The 21,892-nt window shown below is 37.9% G+C and overlaps 1 long non-coding RNA gene across 2 annotated transcripts; it reads right to left on the minus strand.

The window, feature by feature from the left end:
• Positions 1-10,371: 10,371 nt before the first annotated feature.
• Positions 10,372-20,395, minus strand: LOC110368769. 2 transcript variants are annotated; one of them, XR_002428388.2, is made up of 4 exons: positions 20,279-20,395; positions 16,411-16,524; positions 14,929-15,010; positions 10,372-10,497 (listed from the first exon to the last, which is right to left on the minus strand). It is a non-coding gene; the product is annotated as an uncharacterized LOC110368769 (long non-coding RNA). The 2 variants fall into 2 exon arrangements; XR_002428387.2 differs by lacking the exon at positions 14,929-15,010.
• Between the last annotated feature and the right edge of the window lie 1,497 nt (positions 20,396-21,892).

Raw genomic sequence — 21,892 nt, forward strand, 5'->3', positions numbered from 1 at the left:
TAAACTTTCTTTAAACAAATAATTATTTTGCTACCCATATTGTTGGAGTGCACCAAGAATAGTTGTACTATCAACAGATTATCCTGCCAGACCTGTGGATATCTGCATATCCTCCAGTGTGAGCCTGGGCCAGAGATACCCTGGTCCTCTTGACTGTTTCTCTAATTAGTGCTCTTCTGCCCCAACCTGCCATGTATAGGCTTGCAATGTAGGTGGCTGCACAGTTTTAATTGTTTCAGAGTAAAAGGGGTTTGAGCAAATATTCCAAAAAATGCTTTCAAATGCTTTTTTTTCTGTAAATGTTTTTTAAGGCCCTGGGTCATTCTTCCACTGTACAACTATATACGGCTCTATAACTTAAAATGACAAAGAAATGCATTACATGTTGTATTTGTAATGTGACAAACTGGGGAGAGGTCTAAGAGGTGGGAATACATTTGCACTGTTATGTACACTATGTAGACTACCTTCAACACTTGCCTATGATCTATGCCTCTAACGGCTCCATAGCCCTGCTCCCTCTTGGTCTGTCTCTTTGTTTTGTTTTTGTTTTTTTAAGTGTTTTCCACACTGCTTCTGTCGCTATTACTCCACCTACATGTTTTACAGCACAGATAACCCCTTTTTGCTGGAAGCTGTTAAAAACCCGTTCTGGGAAATATAGGAAATTGCAAAGTGATGCAAAACCTGGGAAAAATGGCAAGCTGGGTGGAAATAGATACATAATAAATGTAAATTACAACACCTACGCGATTGGTAGACAAATAGCAAAGCAGACAAGGCGATTTAGAACAAAGTCAAACAATCTCACAGAGAATTCGGTTAATAAAATACAAGATCATTTCAAGTTTTTGTCAAATGTCAGATGTCCAAGAATAACCACAACACTTGAAGCTTATTGGAATGTAAAACATATTGAAAGAAGTGTGTAATTATGAAGTGAAAAAAAAAAAGAAATATTTTTCGAACTTCTTTACAGATTAAATTCTAAAATGTTTTAAGTGTGTTGTGTTAGTACAATTGCAAGGTCAGTCTACCCAAATTGACTGAAGAAGAAGAGCATTACTCGCAACTAAAGGGCCCATGTTAACTCTGAGTGAGCAGCAAAGATCTACAGCACAGATCAGAGAACCTGTTGACAGGACAGCCATTCATCACTGACAATATAATTCTGGTCTTTAAGGAAGGCATACATAAAGAGTGCCACGGGTAAAAGAGAGCCAAAAGAGATTGTTGTTATAATTTGCAACAAATTATGAAGGGGACACTGGATATGAATAAATTGGAAGTTTTTGGCCAACACACAAAATGCTAGGTGTGATGCTGTAAACTAACACTGCACATCTGAAGTAAGCATCCACATGGTAGTGGTACAATTAGGGTGTGGGGATGCTTCAGCAGGCAAACTCAATCTGGTCAACATTAATGAAAAGATGGATGGAGCTAAATCCAGATCAAACCTGGTAAACCTGTTAGAGGCAGCACTGAGAATGAGGCAGAGGTTCTCAGGTCAACAGGAAAACAATTATAAAAATACTGCTAAATCTACAATTTAATGGTTTGGATCAAAGCAAATTCATATATGGGAATGGCCCAGGAAAAGTCCAGACCAATCTGGCAATACTTGAAAATTGCTATTCAGAGATGCTCACAATTGAAACTGGCAATTTGCACAAAAGCATTGGTAGGAAAGCTAGTAGAGACATACCTCAAAGGATAAATTGGAATGAAAGGTGGTTCTACAAGGCATTGACTCACTGGGACTTAATACAAAAGAAAACCACACAATTATGCACCATTTTGTATAGATCTATCTCATAAAATCCCAATAAAACACATTAAATATAGCAATAATCTGACAATATGTAAATAACTGTGTCATGTAAATCTGTACCTGTACCAGTCTAAGAAGCATCTCTCCTTCAGATGTTAGTTAATGTAGCTGTACCACAATGTATTATTTTTTTTAACTGTATCAGAGGTCTTTGGCAAAAAGGTATACAATGCAAGATTCCTCTTCAAGTCACAATAGATTGAGTTTAAGAGAAAGGCTTTACCTTTCCCACATCATCCCACGAACAGCTCAGATCACGATAAATTGCACAGAAATTGTTAAATTTGGCAGGGGAGACCATGTTTAGTGGTACAAAACACCCAAAGAAAACAGGTCAGCCTGAAAGAGAGATGAGATGCACACCATTCCTTTGAATGCCAAGTTATACTCTGCACAGGCAGATGAGTGGGAGTAGGAATTGTATGTATTTTACCTGGACAACCAAAGTTTCACTGTGGTGGAGAATATAGCACCCCACCACCACTGTGACATCAGACCATATATTGTGTGACATTATTGCTACTGGTTTTAGTAGAGGGATTCCTCATTAATCAACACTTAGTGTCCACTATATTAGGTAGGCCTACAAATTGCTAAAACCAGGTGGGAGCCTCTTTTGTATTCAGAACTGCCTGAAATTCTTTGCAGATTCAGCAAGGCATTTGAAACATTCCTCTGAGATTTTAATCCACATGACTTTAAAGTGTTTTGCAGTTGCTGCAGATTTGTCAGCTCCACATCTATGTTGTGAAGCTCTCATTGCCTCACATCCCAAAGGTCCCAAACCAGGTTGAGAAGGGCTTAGCCTTGTGACATGCTGCATTTTTATTGAATTAGCAGTGAGAAAATGAATAGTGTTCATAACAAGATGGACATGGTCAGCAACAAGTCTCAGATCAGCTGCAGCACTTAAACAATGTTCAGTAGGCACTAAAAGGCCAAAAGTTTGTCAGGGAAATATCACCCCATACCATTACACAACCACAACCAGCCTGAACTGTTAATACAGTACAGTATTTTTCAGACTATAAGGCACATTTAAAATCCTCAAATTATCTCAAAAAAACATGGTGCGGCTTACATATGATCACCGTTGTGCTTAGTGACTGATTTTATGTGGTACAATGTGCTTAAAAATCTGTTGAAATTTGTAAGTACGACTTTGATTAGCAACAAAGCCGCTCAATGGACATTGGGAGCATTATGGTACACTGTGTCACTACCCGAATGGCCCCCTGAGCAGTCTACAAGACCACCCGAATGTAATGTCTAAACTAGAAGTGCATTCATTTAATGCAGCCTGCACCAGAGTATGCACAACTATAGACCAAGTAAGTTAATTCAATATAAAAGTTGTTTATTTTGGCTTTATGTTAGAAACAGGACAGTGTAGTCCAGCTACTCTGTCCTCTCAACACAATGGATAGCTCTCCCTTTCAGGGGAGAGCTGTGTACACGGAGGGGCAGCGTGATATTACACACTTGGGAAGAATATTTAATGCACCTTATAATCCGGTGTGCCTTATGGTCCGAAAATTACAGTACATGATGGAACCATGCTTTGATATTTACACCAAGTTTGAGTGCTATCATGTGAATGTTGCAGCTAAAATTGAGATATATTATATCAGGCTATGGTTTCCCAATCATATGTTGTTCAATTTTGGTGGCCTTGATCAAATTATAGCCTCAGTTTCCTGTTAATGGACAAGAGTTGTACCTGGAGTCTTCTGCTGTTAAAAGCCTGTTCATGGCTCAATATGTTGTGTGTTCCGAAATAGTATTCTGCACACCTTTGACGTAATGAGTGGTTATTTTAGTTACTGTGTCCTTTCTATGAATCTCAAGCGAGTCTTCCCATTCTTCTCTGACATCAACAAGGTCCTTTTGTCCACACGACTGTCAATCACAGATCCTTTTATGTTTTTCAGACCTCTCACTGTAGACCCAAGAGATGATTGTGTGTGAAAATTCCAGTAAATAAGCAGTTTTGAAAACATTCTGCCGTGGTTGGTGGGTTGCTGGACTGAAATGCAGAAAAACCACATATAAAGATGTGAAAAATGTTAATGAAGAAGTGAAGGACTTACAATTTATGGCACAAAGAGAACAAGACATGGAACCAAAGTGAGTGTAGCAGAAGAATCCAGTACTGAACAAAGGAAGCCATGGTGTTTAAATGGAGATTTGATCTGTGAAATAGGAACCAGGTGAGTCTAATCAGCGGGATATTGAATAGCTCTGGAGAGGTTCAAGCAAAGAGACTGAGTAAATGAGATTAATTACACAGTAAGTCCAAAGGGAATTTAACCAAAAGACAAATTAACTACAAGACTAACACTAACATAAAAGATTAAGATGAGTGCAGAAAACAAATATCATAAATAAGTTTAAAGCTAAATACAAAGGAATGCAATAACATGAGATAACCTAAACAACAACAATGGACACAGAAAGGAACTAGATATGGAAGGGCATATGGAAGGGATATGGAAGTAAAGAAATTCCACAAATGATTAGAGAAGAAACACAAATGAAACCCAAACAGTCATGGATCATGACACATTCAGAAACAAAAAAATCTTGATCATGTTTCTGTAAGTCCCAGTTGTACTTTATCCCTAATATGGTCTGATCCAGAGTGACATCCAGAGTGAGCAGGACTCCACTAAAAACTGACTTTTTAAACACATCAGTCCTTTTACTCATAACTTGACTATTCGCTAGCTTTGCTAATGAATATGATAAATAAGAACAAAAAAAAGAAGATACAATATTTGAAGTTTATTTCATTTCATATTTGTATACTGTTAGAATTTTTAATAAGGCCTATATGGATGAACTGAAGGGAACATAAGCGATTAGTATTAATCTAATCTGCAGTGGTCTCACAGTTTTGAAAAAAAAAACACTGAAGTTTCACAGGGATTTTTAATACCTTATATTAATTGCTTACAATTGATTTTTTTAAGTCTTTCATGACATCTGGCCATGAAAGAGTTCAAGACCCAACACTAATGCTCATGTGTGAGCTTGCTCTGCTAGTCCTATTAAAAATTAGTTGATTAAAGAAAACATCACTGACGTATAGGCCAAACTGTCTGTTCCAAGTTATTAAAAGCTTTGTCAAAGGGATTTTTCCTCTCAGATTTCAGCTTTCGGATAATCACAATAACTAAGAAACCTATCACTCATTTAATCTACTTGAAAAGGAATTTTCCACTTTTTTTCAAAGCGACAAACCTTTCCACCTTCACATATGCATTCTTAATAATTCAATATGCTCCCGGGAGCGGAGGAATGATCTACAATATGGCCCATACTGGGAATAGCACTTAGACCTCATCCTAGATATTGTTTGTTTGGTGCATAGTCAATATGGTGGCAGCTCTATCTGTGTGATTGATACCGCCCTCTGTGCGGACCCCAGCTTTCCATTAGTGGAAAATGACTCCAACTGATTTATGGTGTCATGCAAGCTACTCATTTCCTCATGATGCTTTGATTTTTTTAACTGTAGTTACAGCTAGACCCCGCCTCTTCCTCAGCAAAAGTTCTTTTCAGTCTTCTACGCCTTCCTATTATCTTCAAAGAATCCTTTGATAAATCTTTCATGAATCAGTAGCTGTTGAGCTCCTGGGACCCATATGGTGCGTTGAATGTACCTTCTTCATTTCATTTATCTGCTGATTTGTGCCAAAGACGCCTCGCTGTGTCAGGTGGGCTTCCGTGGTCGTGGGCTTGAAGTTTCTCTTGGCAGAGGATCACGAGGGACAGCAGCAAACATCTGTTACTGAAGGAGTGGGTGTTCTCAGAAATGCAGACAGAGCCACCAGAGTTACACTGTGTGTATGTTTGTGTGTCGGCATTTATGCCCACTCAGTCACTTATCAGCCAAGAGGCCTTACTAAAACAGATTTATTCATTTTCCCAGAAATAGATGACCTCCAGCTGGCTGCAAATTCTACAATAGTTTCTATTAACTGCATTGGCTGTCCTTACTGTTGTTAGCGGAAACTATAACGCAATGCATTATTGTTGATAATCCGAGTGAATGGAGTTGTTCATTCACTCTTGTAGTATACCTCTTTGTCCTTGATTTTTAAAGGCAAGAACACTTTAGCACATGTGAGCAAAAGCATATTTAAATCAGAAATTTGTTTTAATGTGCTGGTGCACGTTTTAACTGACATTTCCAATTCATTGCGTGCATTTATGATTGTAAATAATGTGCAGTGATGCACACAGCAGTGTCCCAGGGAGAGGAAACAGTTCCCTTATGGAACCAGTGTTTCTGAGCAAAGGGAAGCAAGGCTAATTAAATTCTCCAGTCCAATGGTTAAAATGTGTGTGTAATGACCAAAGTGCAGCAAATACTTCACTTGTGGAAGGGGTCAGTTAAAGATCAGCCAACCAATTGGCAAAACAATTAACGGTAATTCCAGATTTCACATTTAGACGGTTCTGCTGTTAATAAAACATTGTAGCAACAAGTTTGCCCATACAGGCAAAAGGGAATGAAGACAGTATTGCAAGACAATGACATTTTTCATTTTGAAATTTACATTAATATGTTGAATGTTGATGCGGAGTCTCTTGCCTCATCTTTGGTAGAAAGAACCCATTTACCCCACTGGTATTGCAACTTTTGATGCCCCACATATAGTAGAAACAGTGAGTTTAAAGGGCAAAGCACTGAATAAACAAAGTATTGCATACCCTCACGTTGCCACAATCTGGGTTTGATATTGACAAGATCTTCTTTTTGAAAGCAGAGATGTGTTTGATTTGTTTTCTGACCAACAGCCTATTTACATTTCAAGGCAAAAACGCAAAGCAGTAGTTTTTCTTGTGAGCATGCAGTAAGTAGTTATTTTTCCTATATCTTTTGTCAATGGTTTCCATTCTTTTGGTTAAGGTGTAGAAAAGGAAGCAGGGCAGCAAGAGCTAAGGGATCTGATCTTACAGTTGAGAGCAGATAATGAGAATTTGCAGCAGGAGCAGGCCGCGGACGTGCCTGGCTTGAGTACTGCACCTTCTGCTTCTGCTGCAGCTTTAAAGCACCAAGCCCCTAGTGAGATGCCCAAAGCTAAAGTTGTGCTGTGTAACCATTTTGTTGATCATGTCATTGATGGTTCACTGCGCTGTGAGCTGAAATACTCTGGAAAGCACTGATCGATCACCGAACTGAAGAAATCAGATGGGAGTGTGCCTGAAAGTGTTAGGAGCCAGAGTCATTCTGTTCCCTTGGTTTCAGGTACACAGTATCCCTTAGTTGCACCTCATCCACTTTTGATATCTGAAATGAGGAAGATGTTAAAGCTACTGCAAGAGCAGCTAAATAAAATCTCCCAAAGGATTTGATGTCTGTAAAGTTCTCAGGTTAGTCGCTCCTTTCATCATGGCCCTGCCATGCTGTTAGCAGCCTGGTCATTTTGTTCCTCATCTCTAGTCCATTCTGCCTTCAACAACCTGCCAGGCAGCTCCATCATGCTACAGTCTACAACAACTGCACACCCACAGGTTGGGGGTTGCAGCCTCTGTCCCATGAGCTATTTCTGCAAACTCTGAAGAAGCCTCAAAGCTCATGCCATTTTGTTTCCCACTCAGATGTGAAAATGGGAGTTTTAACTTCTTGCCCATTAGATATTGGTCCCATGGTATCTACCATCACTGAAAGCTTATTTCACCAACATACTGAACTTTGGAGAATTGATAAGTTTCAGTCTTGTGGGTTGGCTATTCAGTGGGTTAGTTTTCCATTATATTGACTGCCTTGAGATTGAAGACGAGCTCCGATGCATAACTCAATGGCACAGTTTGGTGCGTTGGTTGTTAAAAGTTCCCCTGGTGGTGGTCCTCTCTGGTGTCTTGGGGAGGATTTGTTTTCTGCAGGTGTTACCAAGTGCTCGTGACAAGTGGATAAATAAATAAATAAATAAATATGCTCAGACATGATGTTTCTCTCTTGACAGTTTCATTGGCAATCATTTGTTGGGTTCTCTACAAAAGTTTGAAATATCACGCAAATAATCCTAGAAGGCTCTTCAGAATACTTTTTTCTGTCCACAGGCAAGTAAACGGGATAACAGTGCAAAACATTTTAATACTTTATTATTTTTTGTATAATTGCAGGATGTGCCATGTACACATTCAATCCCCCAAGCTTGCTGCAGGTATAATTAAGTAATCATGTATCGCCCACTCATTTCAAGACTCAACGACTCAATCATGAATCATTACAATATTCTATACTATTTTTTTTAACAAGATCAGAACCATTTTAACAGTTTTAAGCAGTTTTGTAAGACTTACTTGTGAATGAACAGTGTCTATCAGTTTTCACTGCCCATTACCCTGTTTTTTAATCAACAATATAATGACAACATCATTCTTTTATTTGACCTTCCCTTCCTATCCTAGGGCCCCAGAGCCTGGTATGCAGGCATTGCATGAGTGCCATCGGGGAAGAGTGAAGAGCCCACAAGGAATCACAGGAGTTGTCAGGGTGTGTGGTATGAAGGCTTGTTGCAACGCTGGAGGCATGATAAAAAAATTTGGAACCTGCTTCAAGCAGTATTCAAGCACAAATGTGTTGCTTGAGCCCTAGGAGTCTGGCCTACCTGCTGGACTGCTTTCCTCTTCTGGTCTGGTACGGGTACAAAAGGCCATAGCTTACAAATTGGTCTTCAATCAACATTTGCTGCTACAGTGAATTCTTAGTCTCTCTATTGTGTTGGATCAGCTGAAGGCTATGGTTCTATCAATAATCAGGAGAAAGGGAGGTCTCTTCTCACAATATACAACCTCATGTCTTTTCAGCTCATGATGGATGGATGGATGGATGGATGGATGGATGGATGGATGGATGGATGGATGGATGGATGGATGGATGGATGGATGGATGGATGGATGGATCCACATCTCCTACATCATCTTTAGTAGAACAACCATGTTTACCCTATCGGTACTGTTATGTATTTGTGTGAAATTACCAAGGTGTCGTCACCTGCCACTTCTGAATGAGAATTGTGGAAACGGTGAGTTCACAAGGCAAAGTATTGAACAAAGAACTGCAGCGCCACTTATGGATCCATGCAGAGTTCTCACAGAAGGTTTGATGTTTTGCAGCAGCGATACAGCGTAAAATCAGTCAGCAACTGAGGTGGCATTGATTAAAATTGTGTAAATAAAGAGAACAAAAAAAAAAACAACAGCAAAGATACAAGGGGGTATACTCAGAAGAACTCTGATCATTTAACATGTGCCTGAGATGAGGGGAAGTGTAAACAATTTACAACTAAAGTTTTTTTTTTTTAGATGGCCATGTTTCATTAAAGAAATATACTACAATAAAACAATTAAATAAAACAGTAAAAGCCAGGATATACTTGGTTATTGTTTTAGAGGAAGCAGCAAGTTGTGGCATAAACAAGATGGAGTGGATGTCTACACTCAAAAAGCAACAAATACCGCTATACTGCTATAGCGACACATTATACTTCATGGCTGGCATATCAGCTGAAAAAAGTTTGAAAGAGTTGTCACAACCAGCATATCAATTGTGACAGCATTTTCTGAAGGTTGTATGGAAATATAACTGCTTGCTATAATCCAATGGCACCCTGTTAACTCATGTCTTCCCTTAAACTGAAAAACCACTTCAACTCTTTTACTTTCAGGTTCCCGGTGTAATGTTTACTTCCTAATTTGTGGAACTACACCATTTCACTGCATTGAATCTTTATAATTGGAAGATGGGGCGAGTTTAATTTCCTGCACAGTGTGTGCACTATGACTCTTATTGCTGGTGTATAATATGAAAGAAATAATTCATAGCTGAAGCCTTTTTATAAAGTTTTCAGTTATTTCTGAAGTTTGACTCTGTATGTAAATATATCACTATTGAATATCTTGCAAATTAATATTAAGAGATCACTAATGCTTCACTCAGAAACAGCCTGGAGGGAGTTGTTCAGACCTTCCTCCTCCCATCGATCTGTCCTAGCACACATGTGTCCCTTGGATGGAGAATGAGATGGAAAGACAGATTGGCAACTTGTCTCCAGAACTGCTTTCACTGCTCTGGTCTAACCTGGTAAAGAAAGAGAGCTGAGTCCAAAAGCAAAGACCACAATTTTCATCTATGGCCAGGAGACTCGGATCAGACATCCAGAGTAAAAGCAGTTGAAAGGAGCTTCCTTCATTGTAGTAGCCTGACTCAGGTTCATAGACATGATGAGGAGCACTATGATTCAATGGATGGATGGAGGAAAAAAAATGTTTATTATTTACAACTATAAGATATAAATGTCAAGTACGTCCCATTTATTGATCAAATCCCTTTTGTAGTGACACTTTTGAGATGTTAATGGACATAAAATGTGATGAACTTATTTTCTTCTTCCAAAATCTCTTCATCTGGGCAAGTTAGTGTATATTTTTCCCATCAGTGCAAGAAAATAGTATCCCTGGAGGGCAAAGTAAGAATAGGAAAGCGTCCATGTTTTCTTTTTCCACTCACCAAGTGTGATATCAAGCCTTGCTGGAATCCTCTGTCCTTGTCCCAGGGGCAGAGTGTTGTGATGTTCTAATGGATTTTGCAACAAGGGCACATCTCTAGGTGGTCTGAGGATGCAATTATGCCAGTAATAGTAGTGCCACTGTAAAATGAAAACATCAGCAGGAGCAAAAATGAGCATATACAAGATCCCAGCAGTGTGACAAGTTTAATCGCGTGTCTCTAGTGCTAACCTCAAATAACATTCTAAGTGCACAGCTGGAGATAGACCACATTGCCCTGATTATGAAGACAGATATTACTTCAAGATTCATATTTCCAATTTCAAAATGAAGCTTTGTTCATAATAATGGCAGTGTTGGAGTAGAGGGAAATTAGTTTTGTCATACTGAAAGCCATTTATGGAACAATCCTCTTACTTAATCAGCATAAATCTTAAGCTTTTATTGTGAATTGCACTTTCAGATGATGAGCTTTGCAGTTTTAACTTCTTTAAGCAAATGTACTGAAAGAAAAAGGGGAAATAGTGATCAGTACTTCACTTGTCAGAATGTGGTTTGTCAAAGAATAAATAACTGCAGCAACTTTAAAGTTCATATTAATAAAAGAACCATGAAAGTGGTAAGAAAGGGAGCCATAACTCTCTTCTTATCAGAAATCATAGAGCTCATTGAAATGGGTTGGTTTCCTGGCACAGGCCTGGCTTTTCAGCCCAGACCACAAATTTTCAGCAGGACTGAGATCGGATCCATTTGATAAGATGAACTGTAGCTTGCATTATCCATTCCAAAACTGTATTCCAGGTGTGTTTTAGGATAAGTGCCATATTAAAAAACAATTGTTTTCAACTTTTAACCATTGAGATGCTTATTTGAGTTGAGGTTAAATAAGTTTTCGTTGTGGAAAGTACCAGTACCACTAGCAGATAAAGAAAAAAAAAAAACTCAGTATGATGCTGCCACCACCATGCTTGAGAATGGGTAACAGGTTTTTATGTCGTTGTTGATGGCTAGAAAAAGCTTGTGAAAAACATTTATCCAAATAATATTGGAGGTGTATATTAACAGTCATATTCAATACATTTGAATGTGCATTCAGATGAGGCTTATTTGCCAGAGTAAAGTACCTTTTGTAAATAACAACCCTTAAAACGGTATTAAACATACATTTCATTAAACCCCAGTTTGTGTTTTAACATTTTCCTATTGGTCTGATATATTTCCAATACATGTAAACAGAAAATCATGATAACAGAATTAAAGGCTAGAAAACATCATTCTTTGTGTAATTAATCAATGTAATATTTTCCACTACTGAAATAAACAAACTTGTTTTAAGACCGTACTGTATATTTGAGACTGTAGCTATAAGTTTGGCCCTCGTTTAATTAGAAAAGAAATATCCAATATAACTTTAAACCTTTGCCAACCTTTGAATTTTTTTCTTTAAGAATCACTAAAGATGCTTGTTGCATCACAACTTCACCATGTTGAAACACCTTAAATGCACAATTAAAGCCTACATTAATAATAGCATTCACGTTCATGATTAGCGCATGTAAACGTATTCCCGGGGCCGTACGGGAAAATTTTATATAGTTTTTCCACCTTCAAGATCACCTAGAACTTGTTTATCCATCTCAAAATGAGTACAAAGAAAGACAAAAGCCAAAGCCTATCTGTCATTCCGGAAATGTGTGCAGCTACACGTAAACACTTGTAAATGAGACAATATGCAGCCATTTATTGAGGCTTTGAAAAGAAGAGGATCTTTTCCACCAAGATATTTTCAGTAATTCCTACTTCAATTCTCAGATCTGTGGCATTTACCAGTAGAACATGTGTGTGGATAGGTGCCCTTGGGAAATAAAGGAAACAATATCCTTAAGCAATTTATGATGAGAAAAAGCGTTGAAAGTATAAGACTTCTGAGGAAATGATAAGGCAGAGCAAGGAAATACTTTGAGATAGGTTTTCAGTGTCTGGTTCTTCGCAGGATTCCTTTAAAAACTCGCCAAAAAATAGTAATGAAGATTCAAGATCTGCATAATCATATTTACAATAGGAAGCCAAAATTAATTTGAAGTATGCAGTGAGTGTATCTGAGACGACAGGTCATTTAGGGCTGCTGGGAAAGAGAAGGCAGTTTCTCCAATTACACTCATAAAGTTTTATAATCATTTTGTCTTAGAATGTTAAGCCGAAAATGAAGGAAAATGTAATATTAAAAACTCACTAACACGGTACAATACACAGTTTTTATGAGTTTTTATTTCACACTCAATCTGCTGAAAATGATGATGAATCCTGTTCTCAAATCGGCAGAGGACCAAGTTCTAGTAATTTAGTGGAGATATTTGAGAAATTAATTTTTTTTCTTGCAGCACTACTTAATGTTCCATTTAGAGAGATGCACTAACTGTTCTTTTATTGTTTGTCTAATGGTGAAAATGATGGAAAGTCGGCACTACACCCAGATAAAAAAAAATCCCAAAATGAACCTAATTATTTGAAAGTCAGAGAGGAAAATTGGCAAACTGACTTATGTAAATCCTAAACAGAGTTTTTGAGTGTTTTGAGAGTTTTTAAACAAAGTAGAGAGTTTTTAAACAAAGTAGATCTTAATATATATATTTTTATTTAGTATAATATTTTAAGAACTAAACTTGGAACAGGTCATCTCAGGGAATAGACTTTAAAATCCTTCTGTTAATCTATAAATCACTGAATGGCTTAGCACCTAAATACATCACAGACTTGTTATCAGTGTATCAACCCTCCAGACCACTAAGGTCTTCTGGCTCCAGCCTACTCTGCATACCTAGAACCAGAACCAAACACGGAAAAGCAGCATTTAGTTCCTATGCTCCACTTATCTGGAACAAACTTCCAGAAAACTGTAAAAATGCTGAAAGCCTGAGTTCCTTTAAGTTAAGATTAAAAACACATTTGTTTAGGATTGCCTTTGACTGTTCAAGTTAAACTGTTTTACTGAAACATCATTAGTTTAAGTTTGTAGTCTAACAGTTTTTAATATTTGCTTTTAGTTTCCATTTTCTTATGTTTTATTTTGTTATTTTTTTTCTACATTTTATTCCAACTTGCTTTTATTCCGTTTTTATTTTCCTATATTTTAACCATGTAAAGCACTTTGCATTGTCTTTGTACTGAAATGTGCTGTGCAAATAAAATTGCCTTGCTTTGTCATACACCCCCCTCTATACTTAAAGGAGGAAGAAGTAAGATATTTTGTGTAAAATCAAGCTAAATCATTATCATATCTCACCCAGGACGGGGGTAGCATTCCTTATAAAGAATCGGTCCTCTCCGTCAACAATGTCAAGTTTTTCTCCTTCCAAACCTAGAGGTACGGTCCAGAACTACTTCGGTTCAGTGTAGCCCGTGTCTACTTTCTGGTTCCTGAGCCAATCACATGAGAGTTCCCAGGGTTCCCAAGACAGAGTACAGCATTTTGTATTTTACTTTGGCAAAAAAAACAGCAGCCTGCAAACATGGAAGCCAGTAAGAGAAGCAGACCAGAAGAAGAACAGGATACAACATCATAGACCTATGATGTAGAAGTAAATATTCAGTGCAACATGTTATGGAAATATATAATGAGTTGTTGTATTAATCAGGTATTTTTCATGAAGCACAAAGAGTTACCTTGTAATCACGAAAACTGTGTGGCTTGGAGTCTACAAAGGAGGAGGTTTGCAGCAATAAATTCATTCAAGCTCTTTTAGATACCAGGCATGAAGAAGCATGGAATACGGTTTGAAAGCTTTTTTTATGGTTCTTAATGTTTATCTCGGTAAACTCCAAAGAAAACCAACTGGGCTATTAATTAAAAGTTAGTTCCTGAGTTGACACTTGAGGATCTGTTTTGCTTGTGGGAAGATGGGCACCTGGAGACTGTGTGCGTGGACCGCACCCCCCAGTCACTCTGTGAGGAGCTGAGCAGCCTATAATAGACATGCGATTGGGGTTTTTTCGGCAGACAGATGCTTACAATGGCCATGGAGGGAGACTTCAGTAATATAAATGAAGCTTTATGGTAACGTTGTGTTTGTCTCCCTTTGGAATTCCAATTGTAATAAAGATATGCATATTATGTGTCTGTGATAATTGGTTTCTTCCTTTGCTGCCAAATCTCCGAACCGGGTGAGGCGGGCCTCCATGAATGAGACAGGAAGAACTAACAGGCTGCCTCATTAAACAACAGACGTTGAGTAAATGGTGGGTCTCAATGAAAGGTATTTAGAGAAACTATAACTAATATTGAAATTTAGGGGTTAAAATTGGAACAACACATATACATTGCCTTTCAGCAGTGTGTTGATTTAATTGAAAAAAAAAAAGACGTAATAAACATACCCCGCCTCTCGCCCATTGAATGCTGTATAACTGCCAACGTTTGTAAACTGTACAAAGTGGGCAGCAAATTTCATGACAACCTGCATGTGATACATCTTATGGGGAAAGTGGACTGCACAAAAATTCTGTTCAGCCCTTTAACAAAATGCAAGGTTTGACCTGGAGAAGGCAATCGAGAAAAAAGGTCATCAACTTACCAAAATGGGGAGTTGGGAAACAGCATAAAGCCAGGAGGCTTTGTACAATAGCTCCCCACTCAATGCTTTCAGGGTGTGATTACTGTAGAAAGACAGCAGAAAAAGATTGTGTGATTGCCACCATCCAAAAAAGATACTTGGCTGCTAGTGGACAGGATGAGCACTCTTCATGGGAGCCACCAGGTAACTGGGTTGTTTTATTTATTTATTCATTTATGTTCAGTTCCCTGGTAATCATCAGTGCTTCCTATGCGAGGAAGAAATCTGGTTTGTTGTGTACACACAAAGAGCTCACTTGAACATTTTCAAGCTGAGTCACTTTCAGAATGTAGGGTTTGAAGGGTAACTTTGATGTCAACGTTTTTGGGACAATAACAGGTTACATACACACTATTATTTTAGGCTATCTCACACTGACCTACAAGGCATAAACATTGCATTGACAATGTTTTTTTTTTTTTGCCTTTTTGCCCTCATAGGAATGACTTTAAAATTACTTCCACCTCAAGGAGACATCCCAGTCTGACAGCCCCACCACGGACTGTACAATTACTGTCAAGGATGCAGTCAGAGCTGCGCGAATTGCTGGAATACAAACTGTTCTTAGCTCCATGTGCTGGGGTGAAAGCAGCAATGGAGAGGCAGGGAGCTGTCAGTTAAATATTAGCCCTCACAAAGACAACATGCAAAAGAAATGTTTTAAGTTAATGTGAGTCAAAAGTTGTTTTGCATGAGTTCAAAGAAATGTGTTGTGAACAGCAGCAAGCAATGCCACAATGGGAAGAAGACAGTTCTATGGACAGTTTGAAATATTTCATTAATTTTTATCTTTTATTTAAATAATTAGTTATTAAAACATTTCAGCAGATTTATTTTCTTTTTACAATAAATGCTCCTTTAAAACAACATTTTAACTTGCTTTATGGAGGTGCAAAAAAACCTGAAAAGAGCTGTTTGTAGATTGCAGCACAAAACGTTCTTGAAAATCAAACCCTTAAATGATGCATGAACGTGAACTCCCTGTATATCTTTCTTCACTATTAAAGTGTGCCCACTTTAAAGGTGAAGATGTACAGTGAGTGCGGTCACCTGATTTTCAAATAGTTGCAGCAAAAAAAAAAAAAAGTATTCTTTCCCCTGTCGATTTGTGTCTCATTGAATATTTCACTACCACTGAACTCTTCAGCCTCCTTTACTGTGAGGAAACATTGTTATCATATTGTCCGCATGATTTGTCCTATCCTGTGGAATGAGAGAGAGAGAGAGAGAGAGAGAGAGAAAGAGAGAGAGAAAGAGAAAGAGAAAGAGAAAGAGAGAGAGAGAGAGAGAGAGAGAGAGAGAGAGAGAGAAAGAGAGAGAGAGTTGGAGCTTGAAGAGTGGATCCCTGAGATAGATGCCAGATTATTCTGCAAAACAAACACCATCACAGATCCACTCTACACACCACAATTTGCCAACCTCATCCCCTGTGGATATACTCACCTCAACAGTAGTAAGACTCTATCCTCCTCTAAGTCTTCATTACAAATTCTCAAACATCACAAGATGATCTCCTATCTCTCCTCCTCAGTGTCGTCTTGGAACCCACTCCTTAACCTGGAAGTAACATTCACTTTTTTACATCAATAAACCCTTCAAACCTCATAATTGTTTTCTGCATAAAGGTCTCACTTCCAAAATTGCAAAACAGATGTCCACTAAAGTACAACAAGTGGCCTTTGTACAACAATTTGAGAACCATAGTATTAATAACACTAATTGCAGCTTCCCACACATTTGTTCTTCATTAGTCGGTGCTGGACAAAGCATGATAAAGAGAATACTGATTTACTGGGATCATTGTTTATATTAAAAAAAATTAAGAGCTATGAAAGTGAATAAATAAAATTAGATAACAACCATTGTTTCAGGAAATTTGTTTGGCCATCGCTGCTTTTGTGAAAAAAAAGAGGAGCATTTCAACCACAGGCCCAGTTTGTGTACATTTTTTAAGTCTATGTTGACATTTCTTGGGTGATTTTTGGTACCTTTCCTGAGCCTGCACCATCAATAACGTTTTTTAGCTTACCAAAATGTTAATTTAGTCTTGCCTAGCCAGAAGGGAAAAAAATAAATAAAATGGCCACTGAGTAAGACTTGAAACGCTGTCAATACCTTATCGTTTAGGCTTCAAAAATGATGCAGCTCATTAACTTAATGAGTTCCAGGTGTTGTCTCATAACAGCCAAGATAATATCTCATCTCACATCTATTTGCTCTGTTTTTCAGTCGTTAAAGAAGAATGTTCAATTTAATCATTATGTGCAGTTATTCTGTTTTTGACTTTAAAAACTCTTCCATGCTTCCTAATATACAGATTTGGCATGATAAAAAAATACAAGCAAATCACAATGAGTTTCTCTCCATGTATTTCTATGAATTTAAACCTTAAAAGAACATGGCCACATAGATTGTACGTTTGTATGTTTGACCAATGAGTTAAAGGTTAAAAGTTTAGTGGACTTAGTTAAGAATCTAGCTAAGAAAGGGCCATCACTTTTTGAATCACTGTGCATGTGCATGACCATCCTACCTGCTCTTTCTCTCCTCAGGGGATCACACCAAATAATTTCCCAATACACTCTGGTCTTATTTCTTTCTTCTGATCTCTTCCTCTGCGTCTCATAAACTTGTAAGACAGTTTGCTTCTTGCGACTCAGCCATTTTCAAAGCATACAGTGAGAGCAGTGGAGCTTGAATCTTGTATACCTCACCTTAAATCCTCCTTACATTTTTTTTTTTTGTGAACAATTTTCCTATCATGTATGTGTTATTGTTGTGGACCAACTTATTCCTTTAGTGATGTCACTTCCTGTGGGTCAAGTTCTGTAGATTTGCATGTCTCTACACAGTCAGAGGGAAGATCTTAGGCTTTGTTAGTGATTGTATTAAAAATACAATTAAAATTCTGAAATATGATTCAACTTAACTCTGAGTAATGTTGTACTCAATTGCAAATCTCTTTAATCTGTTAATGCTATTTTTAATAATATTTTTAAACTGTGGAGCATATTTTCCTTATACTTCAAATTTGCCCTTACATAAAGTTTTTATAACTATGTTATATTGTTTTTACCTTTGTGTGAATCTGTACGCTTCCATTTGTCTTTCACTTTGATGCTGGTAGACCTGAATATTCCCACTGAGGGACAATAAAGGTTATTTCCTTTCTAGTCCTTTATTCTGTTGAGTTATATTTGAGTTTCACTTTTGAAAAGAAATTCCTGAAATAAATTAACTTTTATTTATGATATTCTAATTTATCCAAAAACATCTGGGAGCACAAGTACAAATGGAATGCACCATCATTAGTTGAGGGCATCCAGATAAGCATGTAACCTTAGGATGCATTGCCCAAAAGATTAATAATTTTATATAAATTCTGATGTCACAACAGAATTATAGTATCTCAGCCATTTGATTCCTACCTTCAATAAAACCTAGACTACAGAAGATCTTTTCTCGGATGTGGGTTAAAAATATAACAATAATAAGAGGCAGAGTAGAAGTTTTTCATTATAGTTAAGATTGCAGCAGTGTCCCTGAGGCAGGCCTGTAGAGCAGGTCCTCTCTGCTGGAGCTTCTCCAGGGCATCCTCCCACCACCTGTTCACCCAGCTGTGATGGCTGCTCAGAGCTACCCCCACCCCTACCCATCCCCAAAGCCTTCTGTCATCAGCAAGGAAGGGGAACGAACTTCACTCCAGCTCTATTTGTTTCTGTAAATCAATGGGATGTGATTGAAAGGTGCAGATAATAAAACGGGATAGTGTGGGAGGCTTGATAAAGTGGCTTATCAGCAGATTCTAGATGCTGCGGTATTCCGGCGGGCAAATACCTTATCGCCCTGATTAAGAATTGACTCATATAATCCCGCTCATACAAACAAGTATTTTGTACGTGTTAACCCAGTTCCCAGCTGCTGCTGATTTTTTAAGGCTCTCCAACCGAAGGCTCTTGTTCTGCAGGTGTCGGTATAAGCCGTGTGCAGGAAACCTACATAACAAACATCCTCTTTCATGTCTGTTTGTGTTCTCCCATTTGGATGCTTATCACAGGTGGGATTCTGCCTCCTCTGTGAAACTCTGGCATTTGACTTGACTGGCTCATTACAGGAAGATGCATGAATATTAAAGCACTGTCACAGCTCACTGCTGGTGACTGGCAGATCCATTTGGAGCCGCCTGCTTTGTCATAAATGGGACGGAGAAAGTGAGCATGACGAAGATCAATAATTTCTCTCCGTGCTTGTTGGTTCTAACCAGCAGCTTACTTTCGTGACACTAACATAAAATGAGGCCACATGATGCATATTATTCACAGAAGGAACGTCATATCTTGAGAGAGAAAACATTGCATGGAGTGTAAGACGAGCTAGGCTGCTGTCTACTTTTACTCAAAGAAGCAAAACAATGAGGTGGTCTTATTTTTGGTTTACTGTTGATGGTGGTTAGGGGTAAGAATTTTGGAAAAGATGGATTTGGATTGCTTGGATATGTTTTCGTTTGCAGCCGCAGCATCCGAGTCATTGTGTTAAAGAAACTGAAGAAACAGATAAAAAAAAAAAAAAAGCTGGCTCGGTGCTGTGTGTGCAGGACTGCTCCGGAGCTGATAGCAGGAGGATGAATGTTGCCCAAACTGCTGCGTATAAATGGACAATCAAACACATTGCACAATATACCAATGAACCTACAATGCTGTGAAAGTCTGCAGTAATGACTTTGCAACAAGGATTCATACAGGAGGCGATTCTGGCCTATAACAAAACCCTTATAACAGAGTTTTCTGTTCCAGGAGTGGAGAATTCAACTTTCTGTTTTTTTATTTGAGTTTTATACACAGTTATGGTATAAATACAGTTAAACAACATGTTGAAAAAAAACATTCACTTTTCTTAAATTTCTATGCATTTCTTGGGTTTTAAAAATATTTTATAAATAGAAGTAAAAAAAGTAACCTGTATTGTTTTGACCTTCCTTTACTCTTCGACTTTGGCTTTTAAAACTGCAGCAGAAGATGATTCAAAGTTTTCCCTCAGAGGGCCTCAGTCATTTACATAAAAGTTTTAAAAGCTTTTAGTTTGTTTGCTACCTTCTGTTCTTTATTACATAAAGTAGCAATAGGATACATTTAAGTTTGTGACTATGACAAAATGTGGAAAACTTTTTTTTTTTTTTTTTGGCATGTTGGTCACTTTTTTCAGCAGGTATGCAAAGCGATAAACTATAAATGCATCTATCCATGCACTGCTTTCTTCTCAGTGTCCAAAAGCATCCCCACTACGTTAAATAGTGACTCTAAATATCTCTTACCTTTCAGTGTTTGGGCATTTCTGGTGGTCCCTTGGTGGGTGGAGACCTGTATGAGGTACCCTCAACCTTTCACCAGTTGACTTCCTGGTAAAAGCTTCAATGCCACCTCCAACCTAATTAGGACTAAAAAGGTACAGAAAATGAATGAGCAAGCTTTTTTCCATATGCAATTTGAAAAAGTTGTTGGATTTTTCTCTGAAAGCCTTTCATTTCCAACAAATCAACCATTTATATGCTTTGTCTGTCCTTGTAACTTTAAATAATCCACCCTGTTATTTCAGTTAGGTAAATATATGGTCCTGAACCTGACAGGACATCAACTAATGATGCAGTCCCAACATCATTAGTTGATGTCCTGTCCTGTAAGTCTCCATGGTAACGAATATATACTGGGGGGAGGGGGGGGGGTAGAAATTGGTTGTCTGCTTACTGAGGCTGCTATGTAGTTTTAAATGTCTGTGTTTGAAAAGGTTGACACCATGTAAAACATTCACGGCAGTTTGGGGTCAGCTTCAACACAAGATTCAGGTTACAGTTCAACTTTAGTTTATTGGTTCACTAAGTTCCTTTGGCGGCTTTTATATGCTTGCATACTTGTTACCTGGAAAAGTAAAGCTTGTTATTTCATTGTAAGAGTGTTATTGTATGTTACACTTCAATGATGTTTTATGCAAATTTAATTTAGTTACAACTGTCTTGGCAGTCTAGTCATTAAGCCCTTATTTATTACAATACTGCAACACATGAAAAATGAAACATGCAGTGTTCTTGTGTAATGTCCTAGAAGTATATGGTTTATTTTCAAGAGCACCTAGTACAGAACCTGGATGATATTAAACAAGAACCATGTAGGTTTAGACACTACCTATATTTAATAATGTGTAGTGAAGTTTACAAATGTGTGAAGGTCATCTCTTCATAGGCAACACACCGTTGCCCTGCATTCTCACAATGTTTTCGACTTTATACTGAGATAGCACAGTCAGAACGTATCTGGATCACTACATTTCTAATAATGTTTATCTGCTCAGTAACACTCACCAACTTTGTCAGAAACGGGGCTTAAGAGACATTACAGTTGATGCCAAACAGGGATTTTAGGGTGTATTCACACTAGTCACATTTGGTCTGCTTTAGACGTACGAGATTTTGTTTCCCCCTGTGACGAAGTGGTTCAGTTTGTGTTCACCATTTGTCCCTTATTCTTATTTCTGATTCATTTCCTTTCTGTAGCTGGCCATATTGCTTAAATTTAAACATTAGTTTGCAGCTCTGCTCCACTTACTATCCTGGGTTTGTTTGTGTTAGCATTAGGTTGCAGTTTCCATCTATGTTAAGGTGAAAGCTACTACTGGATTATAGGTTAAACTTGTTTATTTGGTTTCAAAGTATATTCATGATATTTGTTTACCTTTTTACTCACCATTGTTTGTTCCTTGTAGATCTGCAGCAGGGCAGGAGTATGGGAGGGGCCGGCCCAGTACTTCCTGCTTAAATGTCTGAGTGATGTCACTGATTGTCTGGCTGGGTTCTACCAATTAAAGGGTTTCTTTTAAGTATTGCTTTGTTTTTCTATAAAGTAACTTTTTGACTTCTGTTGTATTACATGGTTTA

Source organism: Fundulus heteroclitus, chromosome 1, assembly GCF_011125445.2.
Source record: "Fundulus heteroclitus isolate FHET01 chromosome 1, MU-UCD_Fhet_4.1, whole genome shotgun sequence".
In the NCBI taxonomy this organism is placed as follows: domain Eukaryota; kingdom Metazoa; phylum Chordata; class Actinopteri; order Cyprinodontiformes; family Fundulidae; genus Fundulus; species Fundulus heteroclitus.